This window comes from Xenopus laevis, chromosome 4L (assembly GCF_017654675.1).
Source record: "Xenopus laevis strain J_2021 chromosome 4L, Xenopus_laevis_v10.1, whole genome shotgun sequence".
Lineage (NCBI taxonomy): Eukaryota > Metazoa > Chordata > Amphibia > Anura > Pipidae > Xenopus > Xenopus laevis.
Genome location: NC_054377.1, coordinates 28616191 through 28629030, shown reverse-complemented (window position 1 = coordinate 28629030; position 12840 = coordinate 28616191).

The window sequence follows — 12840 nt, the reverse complement described above, 5'->3', positions numbered from 1 at the left end:
ATTTCACAGCAGTTAGTTGCGAAACATTGGGCTGAGGCAAGACATAGCCCAGCATCTTTTAGATGCCAATAGATCAGGTTCAAGTCGGACCACGAGGAGGGGACTATGCGCAAACCCTGCTGAAAAGAGAGGCCTACTGGATCCATGAGCTGGATACTGTTGCTCCAAAGGGATTAAATGGCCAACTAGTGCTAAATTGCTTTTTAAATTAAAAAGCTTTCCATATAGCTATTTACAGTTAAGACAGCAAATAAAAAAGCAAAGAGCTTGTAAAAAACGGAAAAACAAGGCTAAAACATTGACTCATTGTTCAAATTTGTTTTTAATGGATGTTTTTTGTTACATTGTTTCTGTTTTTAACTTTTAAAAAATAACACTGTCATTTCTGTAACTAAATAGACACTTTGTATAAACTTCACAGATTTCACGACAGAAAGGTTACTATGATGGCTCCTCATGTTTGCAGCACAACGGTGACACCCAGTGGTGAGATCAGATATCTTCTTTTGACTGTATATATTTTTTTCAATGGCCAATTAGTGACGTGAAGTTCAAACCTTTGATGACATCATACTTGGCGCCAAAATTTCAAACACAGGTGGGGGTATAAATACACAGTCACTACTGCATGTATGTATCCTTGATAAAGGCCCTGAAGAGGGCCGAAACGTTGGAAAACAAATCTATGCAAATAAATATCACTTGATTTACGAAGAAGAAAATGGTGTGTGGCTCTATGTGAAATTTGTACATAATATTTGAACCAGCACCCACATTCACAAAATCCGGATCCGAGTGCGGCTGCCTGCAGGAAATTATATATATATATATATATATATATATATATATATATATATATATATATATATATATATATATATATATATATATATATATATATATATATATATATATATATAAATAATATATATATGTGTGTATATATATATATATATATATATATATACATATATACCAATTATTTTCAGACCAGCACTCCCTGTTATAAAAATTCAATTATTTATTGTTGCATAGTTTCAATGCCCGACGTTTCGGTCCCCATTGGGACCTTTTTCAAGGATGATACAAAACATTAAAAAAGCTCACATTAAATAACAAAGTGCATAGTTCTAGACCAATCAGTGCCCTCTTGCAATTAACTGATCAATATAAATCATGTGTTAAATTAAATATCCATTAACAAATAGTGAATAATCATTTATATTGACAATATTTTATTTGCCATACATATATCAAACGTATATAAATGTGTGTCTATACATTTTTAATAAAAACATAAATACGTGAATAAATATCTAATACTCTCTTAAATACAATCGTGTCCATGTTGTGATTAAATAGATAAACTTGTAATGCATTAAAACATCCACAAGATGTCACCAGTGTGACTCTCAAAAAGGTTCAAGTTACAGTGTCCATAGAATCCAATTGTAACAAATCCTAAAAGAAAACAAAAAATAAGAAACAAAATTGTAACTGTTATATAAAATCCTGGCTAAAACACTGTAACAACTACTGAAGTATAAAATCAATTGTCTGCTAACTTTAATCTTCTTCTGAGAAATATTTAGTTCAAAAAACAGCTCAAGTTAACTTGTCCATTCATACCATAAGCGATCATACAATTTAGCTCATAAATCCAGAACGCTTCCCTTTTCAGCAGCATCTTTTCTGTATTCCCTCCCCTCGGGTGAGCTCTGACATGCTCGATAGACATGCACCTAAAAGAAGAGGCATCATGTTTAGCCTCAGCCCAATGCTATATATATATATATATATATATATATATATATATATATATATATATATATATATATATATATATATATATATATATATATATATATATACACACACACACATACAGGTGACGGCACTCCCAGAAAAAAACAAAAGTTGAAAAAGGCAATATTGCTAGTTAAATCAGGTTTATTATATCCGACGTTTCGGTTATTATACTAGAACCTTCCTCAGGGAACAAACACCAAACAGTGCACAAGATGGAGCTTTAAGCATTCAAAGTTGGCGCCAAAAGTTGTTGCTAGGGAATCCTAGCAACCAGTAAACATGGGAAAGTGTATAGTGCAGACACCCCAGTGTGTGAAAATTAGTTAAAACCAAAACCGCATAGCGCATACTAGCCAGAGTTATGAGTAGGGCAGAGGATTAGGCTCCTTGCGGAAGATTAGCGCAACCCGACCTTCTTCCATAGCGGTGGACCGGAACTGGCAGCAGCGCCGTACAGTACAGAGCACCGACGCTCAGAGTGTTGCTTAGCAATGCGTGCAGACGTATCTCGGTTTAAAAGCCAAAGGGAGCATGGAGCGAGAGTTGTAGGTGTGACAGGACGGGCTGTAATCTCTAGGGTACATCGCGAAGCTTGGAAGGGCCACGATGGGCTAGTTAAAGCCTACCGTGATCCATTCTCAGTGCTGCATTGACCCATTACACCGGAGCCTTCTGTCCACACCAGGCGTGCATTGCTTGTTAGGAGACTATAGCAGGGTATGGAGGGAACCTGGTCTGCTAGTTAAAGCAAGCCAAGAGCCCATCAACACACTACTTTTGCTCGTGCCCCTTTTGGGAGGAAGAAGCGTTTTTTCTCATTACTGTCGATAGTCCACATATGGAATAAGGGTATTCACGTATATACCGCAAAGGAGCCTCTTATGCACAGTTAGAAATACTGTAGTGCCCATACTGGGCATCAAAAGTGGGGCGAGCCCAAGCCCCTAACCAAAAGGTTTCTTATATAATACTGGCAAATCATATATAAATTTATATGACCTGTGATACCGCTATGGTGGTCTACATTGTAAAGTGTCCCTGTGGGCTCATTTACTGTGGTAAAACGATCAGACCATTCAAGGAGAGAATGTCGATGCACAGGTCCAGCATTAGAGCAGCCCTGGATCCTGAGAAAAGCAAGAGAGAAAAAGGCAGAAAACAAGACATTTCACAGCAGCCAGTAGCTAAACACTGGGCGGAGGCCAGGCATAGTCCAGCAGCATTTAGGTGCATGCCCATAGAGCAGATCCCCAAGAGAGCAAGAGGAGGGGACTATGATAATATGCTCTTAAAAAGGGAGGCATACTGGATTTATGAACTGGGCTGTGTAGCGCCAAGGGGATTAAATGGACAGCAGTCATTGGGTTGCTTTCTAACGTAGCAGCATATAAATTTCCCTTTTTATCAGTGCCTAGAGATCAGATTTAGAAGAGAGACCAGAACAAATGAACAAAGATTTGTTTCTATTGGAAGGATACATAGGAGTTGTTTCCTTCATAAACACATATGTTTCAACTGGTTGAGATAACGTTTATCTTAATTTGCAGGTGCTGTATCTGTGTGTTTGCCGTTTCTGGAGTTAAAGAAAATAACTTGTAACAATTTTAATTCACTTCAGTGGATCAAAGCACATATTCATTTTTCAGCACCATGGTGACATCTACTGGCAGTAATGTAAAGGTACACTTAATGTTTTATATTCACTTTTACACAAAGAGGTTTATTGCAAATAATGAGGACGCATTGCAATTAGAAATGAAAGATTTTATTTTTGAGAAATTGTGGCACTTATTAAATATATAACAGTTAGGTGGTAATTACAAGCACATTATAACTTGAAAAGATGTTTTTCCTGTGCGACATTTTTAACACATGTGTAATTGGAGTGTAAATTGAGCATTGTGATGAGGTCATCATGACATGACTAACGAGGGGGATTATGGGTATAAAAGGCTGATCACTATCACTGTCACTTTATCCTTGATAAAGGCCCGGATGCGGGCCGAAACGTTGGATGCACAGTGTGTATTGAATAAACACGTTTGATTGAAGAAAACGGTGTGCTGGTCCATTCTATGCATATATAAAGACTTTGACCGAGCACCCGGCTTGGAGAAAAAAGAGGACAGAGTGCAGGTGTTTGTACTATATTGTATATATGTATATATATATATATATATATATATATATATATATATGTATATATGTATATATATATATATATATATATATATATATGTATATATGTATATATATGTATATATGTATATATGTATATATATATACATATATACATATATATATATATGTATATATGTATATATGTATATATATGTATATATGTATATATGTATATATATATATATATATGTATATATGTATATATGTATATATGTATATATATATATATATATATGTATATATATATATATATATATATATATATGTATATATATATATATATATATATGTATATATGTATATATATATATATATATATATGTATATATGTATATATATATATATATATATATATATATGTATATATATATATGTATATATGTATATATATATATATATATATATGTATATATATGTATATATGTGTATATATGTATATATGTATATATATATGTATATATGTATATATGTGTATATATATATGTATATATATATATGTGTGTATATATATATATATGTGTATATGTGTATATATATATGTGTATATATGTATATATATATATATATATATATATATGTATATATGTATATATATGTGTATGTGTGTGTATATATATATATATATATGTATATATATATGTGTGTGTGTGTGTGTGTGTATGTGTGTATATATGTATGTATGTGTATATGTGTATATATATGTATGTATGTGTATATATATGTATGTGTATATATATATATATATATATATATAATGTCTGAGTAAACGGATTCTCGGGTATATCGAGGTTGTGGGAACTGATAGGCCTATGCCAATGAGGGATCTGCCATGGAGACTGGGTAAGCTCAGGTGAGGAATAATCAAGTTTTTACAGGTAGTTTCCTTGGAATAGACTGGAACGAGATTTGACAGCCGAATGTTATTTGCGAGAATGAAAGATGAGGGCCAGAATTATTGGCACATAGCGTCATGGGATGGAGGATAGGAAAAGGATTCATTAAATCCAGCGATCTTTGTTAAAGTTGACACCTGTGGTATAACCTGAAGTGATAAAGAGAGTATTTCAGAATATGCAGGAGTCAGCAGGCATAGATTCTTCAGAAGAAGCAGTGAGGTCTGAACCGACAGTAATCCCCAAGAAAAGCCCAGCAAAAAGAAGGAAAGCAGCAACTGCGACCGGTAAGACAGCTACTACCATAACCTGGAAGGCTATTAGGAAGACAGTGGCTGGACGGCGCAGAGCAATCATAGGAGACCCGGGAGCTAGTGATGTGCGGGCCAGCCCAGAAACCTGAGGGAACCGCGGTTCGGGCCTACTCCTGCACCAAATCTTTGGGTCGACATAGCACTTCCGGCTTCTGATACCTAAACTTATAGACTCAAGCTTTTGTAATGTCACTGTAGGGCTGGTTAGGGCATCTTGAAAAAGAGCCGTGCGAGGCTTGAAACATTGCTATGCTGCCCTGCTGTTGGTGATTAAAGGCAATTTTTTAACTTTATCCTGGAGTGCTGCCCATTTCGTCTCTGATTCCTGTATTCCAGTGGGGAAGGACACTGCGGGAGGTGCACCCAAACAATTGAGAAAATTAACCAGGTGTGTGCCCCTCAAATCCTCCTAAAGGACCTCCGGCAACCTCTGTTCTTCCTTCTCCCCCCTACTTTTCTCCGCAGGTACTCATAGCGTCGGGACTTATTTTATGTGGAGTGCTCAAAGCCTTATTTTCAAAACCGGTGTCAGGTGTCAGATGCTCAAACTGGATGATCTTGGCCTGCCCTTCAGGTCATGTATTCCATGTAATGTAAAACCAGTGGCACTCTGATGAAGGTGAAAAAATGAATCCATGGTTTATTTAGCCCATGTGCATACAAATTCGGGACAACGTTTACTGAGCCTGAAACGTTGCTCTGAATTTGTATGCACATGGGCTAAATAAAACACGGATTCATTTTTTCACCTTTATCAGAGTGCCAGTAGTTTTACTTCTCATAGCGTCGGGAAGCAGGGCACCAACCCGTGCATATGCAGCAAACCACCATGTTCAACATGCACAACCCCCAGCAAAAGCACAGACACAAGTGCAGCCTCTATGAGCAACCTGGGACCTCCAAAGATGCCAGCAACTGGAGGGTTTAAAAAGCCTTCTGTACAGAGCAACCTCAAATACTAAAAATGCCTCCCCTCTAATGAAAGCTACGGTGAAGGCATGGCAAGTGGTTCAAAAATTTTACCCCAAACCTCAATTCTGCTTGGAATTTTCTCTACTTTGGTACAACCCCAAATTACAGCATCTCAGCACCATCCCAGGCCCACACATATGGGCGCAACAATATAAAATACTTGGCTGACATTATGGTTGAGGGAAAGATAATGACATTCCAGTACCTGAAACAAAATTAAAACCTTCCCAACAATTTATTTTTTAGATACTTAAAGCTGAGACACGCGGTTGACACCCAATTTCAAAATGTATCAAAAGACACCTCTCCCAGAAGTTGAGTTGAGTTAAGCATTAGAAAGGCGACCCTCAGCGAACCTCTTTCATCCTTCTATGCCCAGTTGTCTCAGGCAGGGAGTGCCTCTCTTAACAAATTGTTAAATAAATGGCAAAGGGATATTCCTGGGATTACGGCAGAGGACTGGGAGGATATATTGGAAGCTGCTTTTGAAGGTATCATCTGCAGTAAAGATAAAATGACACAGCTGAATTACCTACATAGGGTATACTTTACCCCACATAGGCTCCACAAAATGAACCCAAATATAAAAGATGAATGTCCCAGATGCTCAGGTTCCTCGGCAGAGTTTATGCATATGGTTTGGGACTGCCAGATCATCCAGAGGGAGGTAACACAGCTGATCAGAATGAAAACTGATATCCCTTTACCAATGGACCCCAAAGTATTAATACTAAATCAGGTCACTGAAATATCCCCGAAAAGAGCACAGAGAACATTAATAACTTTTTAGTGCATGTGTGCAAAAAAGATGATTGCAGTGAAGTGAAGACATGGGCCGTCAGTGCAAGATTGGGAGCAGGCAATTGAGAAATCACTACCAATGTATAAAATAACATATATGAGAAGGGGCTGCCTGGAGAAGTTTAACAAGGTGTGGGCACCATGGACAGATGAGGACCCAGACTTAGCTGCACCCTGATGTCTGGAGCTTTCGGTGGGGCAGTGCTCCCCTGCAGGGTCCTGATCAGTTAAGGTACAATTGGGTTTCCATTCTTTAAAAAATCTAAATCTTTTCCTAAGAAACAAATGGTCATTTTAATATTCTCCAATGACACTGTATATGTAAATGACGACATTACTCAGGTTAATGATTGTTATGTTCAATTTATTTAAAAATGTACAACAAGAATGTAACTGCTACATATATGATTGTAATTCTTATCAGTTGTGCAATAAAAAAAGAAGTGTTAAAAAAAAGATACCAGCAACACACAGGGATTAGATTCCCAAATACTCAGAGAGCTGGGTAAATTGTGTCACTTATTACCCATCTTAGTTAGATTAATTAGTTAATAGAGGTGAATATGAGGATTTATTGTCACAGTTACCAGCAAGTAGGAATTTTTAAAAAGTGATAAGAAGGGAAATTCTGAAAAGGACAGGAGAAGACCTGTGGCGCACACATTTTTCAATTGGCTTCAAGCCCTTTGCATTTATAGTAATATCTTGATCAGTGAGCATCCACAAACATTTAGAAATTATTTTAGAAGCTTTGGTGGTATAGCATGGTATATATATATATATATATATAAACGATGACAAATAATGCCAAAAAATGGTCACGTAGTTGGGGTACAAAGGCCAGGGGCGTAACTACAGAGGAAGCAGACCCTGCGCTTGCAGGGGGGCCCAGTAGAATAGGGGGCCCAGTGAGGCCCTAATTAATAGCCAATTTTAATATGTCTGGGTAGAACAGGCCACCTTATCAATATTTGAATCTGCTGTGGAGCCCAGTGACATATAGTTACGCCACTGACAAAGGCTATAAATCTATTGATGGGAATGCTCATTCCCAAACCACAATATAATTGGACACCAAACACAGACCAAGTTGCTGATAGTCAGGGTAAGCCGACTTATTGCTGGGCATGCAATGAGAACATTTGTAGATTTCGTTACCACTGCAAATTCAAGCACAAATGTACACCCAGCATTTAGACGCGTTAAGAGATTCATGGCAGCAGCAGCAGCAAAAGCAGGCAGTAAAGAAAAATCTGGGAGAAGTGACAACGCTGGTGAGAGTGCAGAACATGGTACCATTTTTAAAAATATACCCAAACCAGAAAACAGCAAGGATGCTATTTGAAGGGTTTAAGGAGGGTTTTATGATTCGCTCCGTTGACAGACAGGAGGATAATGTGATTAGCAATAATTGTAGGTCAGTACACAAAAATTCAGCAATAGTAAGGGAAAAAATGAATAAAGAAATAAAATTTAATAGGGTTGCAGGAACATTTGATGAATCACCTTTTAACAATTTTAAAATCTCTCCATTAAGATTAGTGCCAAAGGAGGAATCCAATGCATTTAGATTAATTCATCACCTATTATATCCAAAGGGAAGTTCGGTTAACAATGGCATTGATCCAGAATTATTTGCAGTGTCATTCATACCTTTTGTTGCAGCTATAAGCCTAATAAGACAATGTGGCAAAGGAGTGCAGTTAGCCAAATCAGACATTCAGTCAGCATTCAGATTGCTTCCCACCCACAATGTTGTCACTTATTGGGCCAATATTAAGACAAATGTTTGCCCATGGGAAGTGCGATTTCATGTCGCTATTTTGAAACATTTTCCAATTTCATTGAATGGGTGATATTATATATCACTGGGTCAAATTTGATCTTACACTATTTAGACAATTTTTTATTCACTGGCCCTGATCGTACAGGAATATGTCAAATGCTACTGAATACATCATTGTGGTGGCAGAGAAGTTGGGAATCCCATTATCAAGGGAAAAAAACCTGTCCCTCCATCACAGAATATTAAATTCCTCAGAATTAAGATCGATACAGTGGACAGGCAATTTAAATTACCAGAGGACAGTTAAAATGCTTAATTCAGATAGCCAGAGCAGCAAAAAAAGCTAATACAGTCCTTAATAGGCCATTTAAATTTCGCCTCAAGAATTATACCAATGGGATGGGTCTTTAATAAATACCCCATAGCTTTGACTGCAGGAATCAAAAATTGCATAATAGAATAACACAGGAGGTAAAGGAGGATCTATTTATACGGGAACAATTTCTAGAAGAGTTTAATGGTAGAAACTGTGTTCAAGAGCAATTTCTGGATAATGAGGAACTTCAATTCTCAACTGATGCTGCTGCGTCAGTGGGTTTTTTAGCTTATTATACAGGACAATGGTGTATAGACAGTTGGCCCATGAGCTGGAAAGAAAACGGATTAACAAGAAATGTGGTACTATTGGTACAATTTCCCAGTATTAGTTGCACTAGAGATATGGGGCAGTCAGCTGTCTACCAAAAGAATATTGCTGCTTTGCGATAACATGGGCGTAGTTCTAGTAATAAATAAGCCGCATCACCACCAGTTATAACAGTCTTGAGACAAATTGTTTTAAGAGCATAAAATATATCATATGGTTAAGAGCAAGACATGTTCCAGGTCAGCAAAATGATATTGCAGATGCTCGTTCACGATTTCAGATTTCTATGTTTCAGACAGGGGGCACCTCAAGCGGCTTCACATCCGTGTCCAACTCACTTATGGTATTTTATTTAAGCATCATACTCACCTTAATAGCCGACTCAGTGGCATGCAACACCTGGGGTCAGTTACAGAAATGGCTGGGCTTTGTGGCAGGCTTTTCTACAAAAACATGAAAATTGGAAGTCAGAATTGGACAAATTAGTGCTGTTTATTTTGAATGGCATGGACTTAAATTGGTCCATTGAGAACATTAAAAACACATAGTGGGGATATCCTTTTTCAACTGATTGCTAAATAAATCTGACTGCACAAAATCAGCAGTAATAAGGCAGCTGTTCGTCCGTCTTTAATAGATGATATTTAAAGTGGACCTGACACCCAGACATAAAAAGCTGTTTAATAAAAGTCCTTTTCTTTTTTTTTGTAATCTCTTTTATTTGTCAAAAATAGATACATTGACAGAGAATAGCGTAAATATCTTTTCCAGTACAGAACATTGTAATTAGTTCACAACAGTACAACTCCAAGTAGTGAAACATACATTAAACGTATTGTTTTGCTCAAGGTTGTAGAAACATATTCCATGGGGCCCAAATTTGCATATGTCTCTCCACCTTATCTGCTAATAAAGCTGTTAAATATAACATATTCTGCGTTTGAGCAATTTTTGCAGTGACAGCATGAATATCAATAGCGTGTTGTAGCCAGTGTTTCGCTAAATTGGTTCGTGCAGCAGCTAAGATTTGATTCATCAAGGTATTCTGGAGTTTCGTAAGGGCTTTGGAAGGGCAGGCTAAAAGAGCCGTAGTGGCTTCAGGGACTATATGCTTTTGAAATACTCGCTCAAGTAAGCTATAAACCTCTGCCCAATATTGTTTTGCCACTGGACAAGTCCACCAGATATGTAGATAATCCCCAACTGCTGTACAACCCCTGAACCAAGAATCGGGAGTGGAAGGATCAAAGCGATGTTTCCTAGCGGGTGTGAGGTGCCAACGCATCAGCACTTTATATGTGGATTCTCTAATGGCAGTGTTAGGGGATATCCTGGAGACAGTATTCCATATTAGTGACCATTCTTGTTGAGATATAGAACGCCCCAAATCTTTCTCCCAGTCCAGCATGTATTTAAGGGGCTTTTCCACATCTATAGAGACTAAATATCTATATAGTAAAGAAATGGTACCTTGCAGTTTCCCAGCTCATTGAGAGCAGGTTTCCAACAGGGTTGGAGGTCTAGATTTAAAAGAGGGATCAACAGAACGAATAAAGTGTAGTAACTGTGAGTATCTATAAGTCTCGCTCTCTGGCATAGATTTTACAAATTGTAAATACTGAAATGATTTAATGCCCATAGTCAGTAACATATCTTGTATTCTATTGATGCCATTTGCTTTCCACCATTGAAACGCCGGAGTAGCATAGCCAGGGAGAAAGAGCGGGTTATTGTGTAATGGAGTGAGAATACTATGAGATCCGGCCGGTTGGAATTTCCCGCGGCTGTCATGCCATGTCCCAATGGTGTGTTTCAGCACAGAGCTAAGCATGGGGACAGATTTAACCTGTGTTCTATCTGCCCATAAATAAAAAGACAGGTCAGTGGGGTGTGCTAAAAGTGTCTCTAAATGGACCCATCTATTCTCATGAGGCGGTAGATGCCATTGGGTGGTCTGGGAGATCCTCGCAGCTTTATAGTACAATAACAAATTCGGTAAACCTAGACCACCTTGTAATGGAGGCCTGTACATAGTCCTCCTATTGATACGTGGTGGTTTATGGGCCCAAATGAATTTGTTAAGTTTAGTTTGAAGATAATTAATATCTCTTATCTTAATTGTTACCGGTAGTGTACGAAACCGATACAGAATTCTGGGTACTAAAGTCATTTTTACTGAGTGGATTCTCCCAAACCACGAGATAGCGTACCTGGACCACTCCTCAAGGACCTTTGCCAATTTTTTAAATAAAAGTCCTTTTCAAGTTAAACATGAAATCTTTTTTTTTTTTATTAAAGCATTCATAGCTGTTGTAAACTTATTTAAAAATCTCAGCTGTCAATCAAATATTGTCCGCCCCTCCTCTATGCCTTAGGCATAGAGGCGGGTCAGACAATTACTTTCACTTTCTATTCAGCACTTCCTACAAGTCACTTCTCTCCCCACATTCCCCCATTTCTCTTAACCGTTTAATTGTGTAATCAGCGCATGGGGGTGAATATCAGGTCCCCATTCTGGGGCACAAACAAGATTCTGAGATGATGCAAGGCTAGTCTGAATAAGTGTCCACAAAATGGCGCCTGTCTACTTGCTATAATTATGAATTTCCAGAGTGATGGAAACCAGATTCAAATAATTTATACAGTGTAATTGAAGTTCATTTTGCTTGACTAACGTGATAAAATAGAATTTGGATTAATTTTTTTGGTTGACGGGTCCCCTTTAACTCTTTGTTATTTGCTTCTAGGTAAATGTACAATCATCATTGTTGGTCACTCTTTTATTCATTGGGCGGCAAAGAGAGTGCAGAAAAGCCCTTATACTGAAAATTTAGAATTCAACCGAGAAAAAGTATTCATAAGATGGCTAGGCATAAGGGGTGCAAGATGGTCAGACCTGCACACCATGTTTTATAGGCAAGTAGCCAAGTTTGGAAGACCACAGATAGTAGTCATCCACCTAGGGGTTAATGACTTTGGAAAAATCAAAACAGTGCGGTTGATCTGTGACATTAGGAGGGATTTAGCACAAGTGAAGTTAATGTTCACGGACACTCTTCTGGTTTGGTCAGAAAACATATCAAGGCCCGTATGGGCAGAAACTGAGGAGTACAAACCTCTGGAAAAAGTTAGAAAGAAGGTGAATTAGCATTGCTTTCTTACAAGCACGTAGATCTGGAGCAAGGGGGTAAAGCCTTTTTTGATGCCGATATGGTACACTTATCCGAAATTGGTTACGACATTCTCAATATAGGATTACAAAATGCTGTAGAAACAGCTTTAGTAAAATGGAGGGTGGCCCAAGCCGGATCGGAAGATACCAGCTTTGGTGGTGGAAGAAATTAAAAGAAAAATTGGTTAGAGAAAAAAGGATAATTAGCAGAAGCAAGTACCAGTGCACACATTATTTGTATTTGGTATAACAAAATGTAATACTTA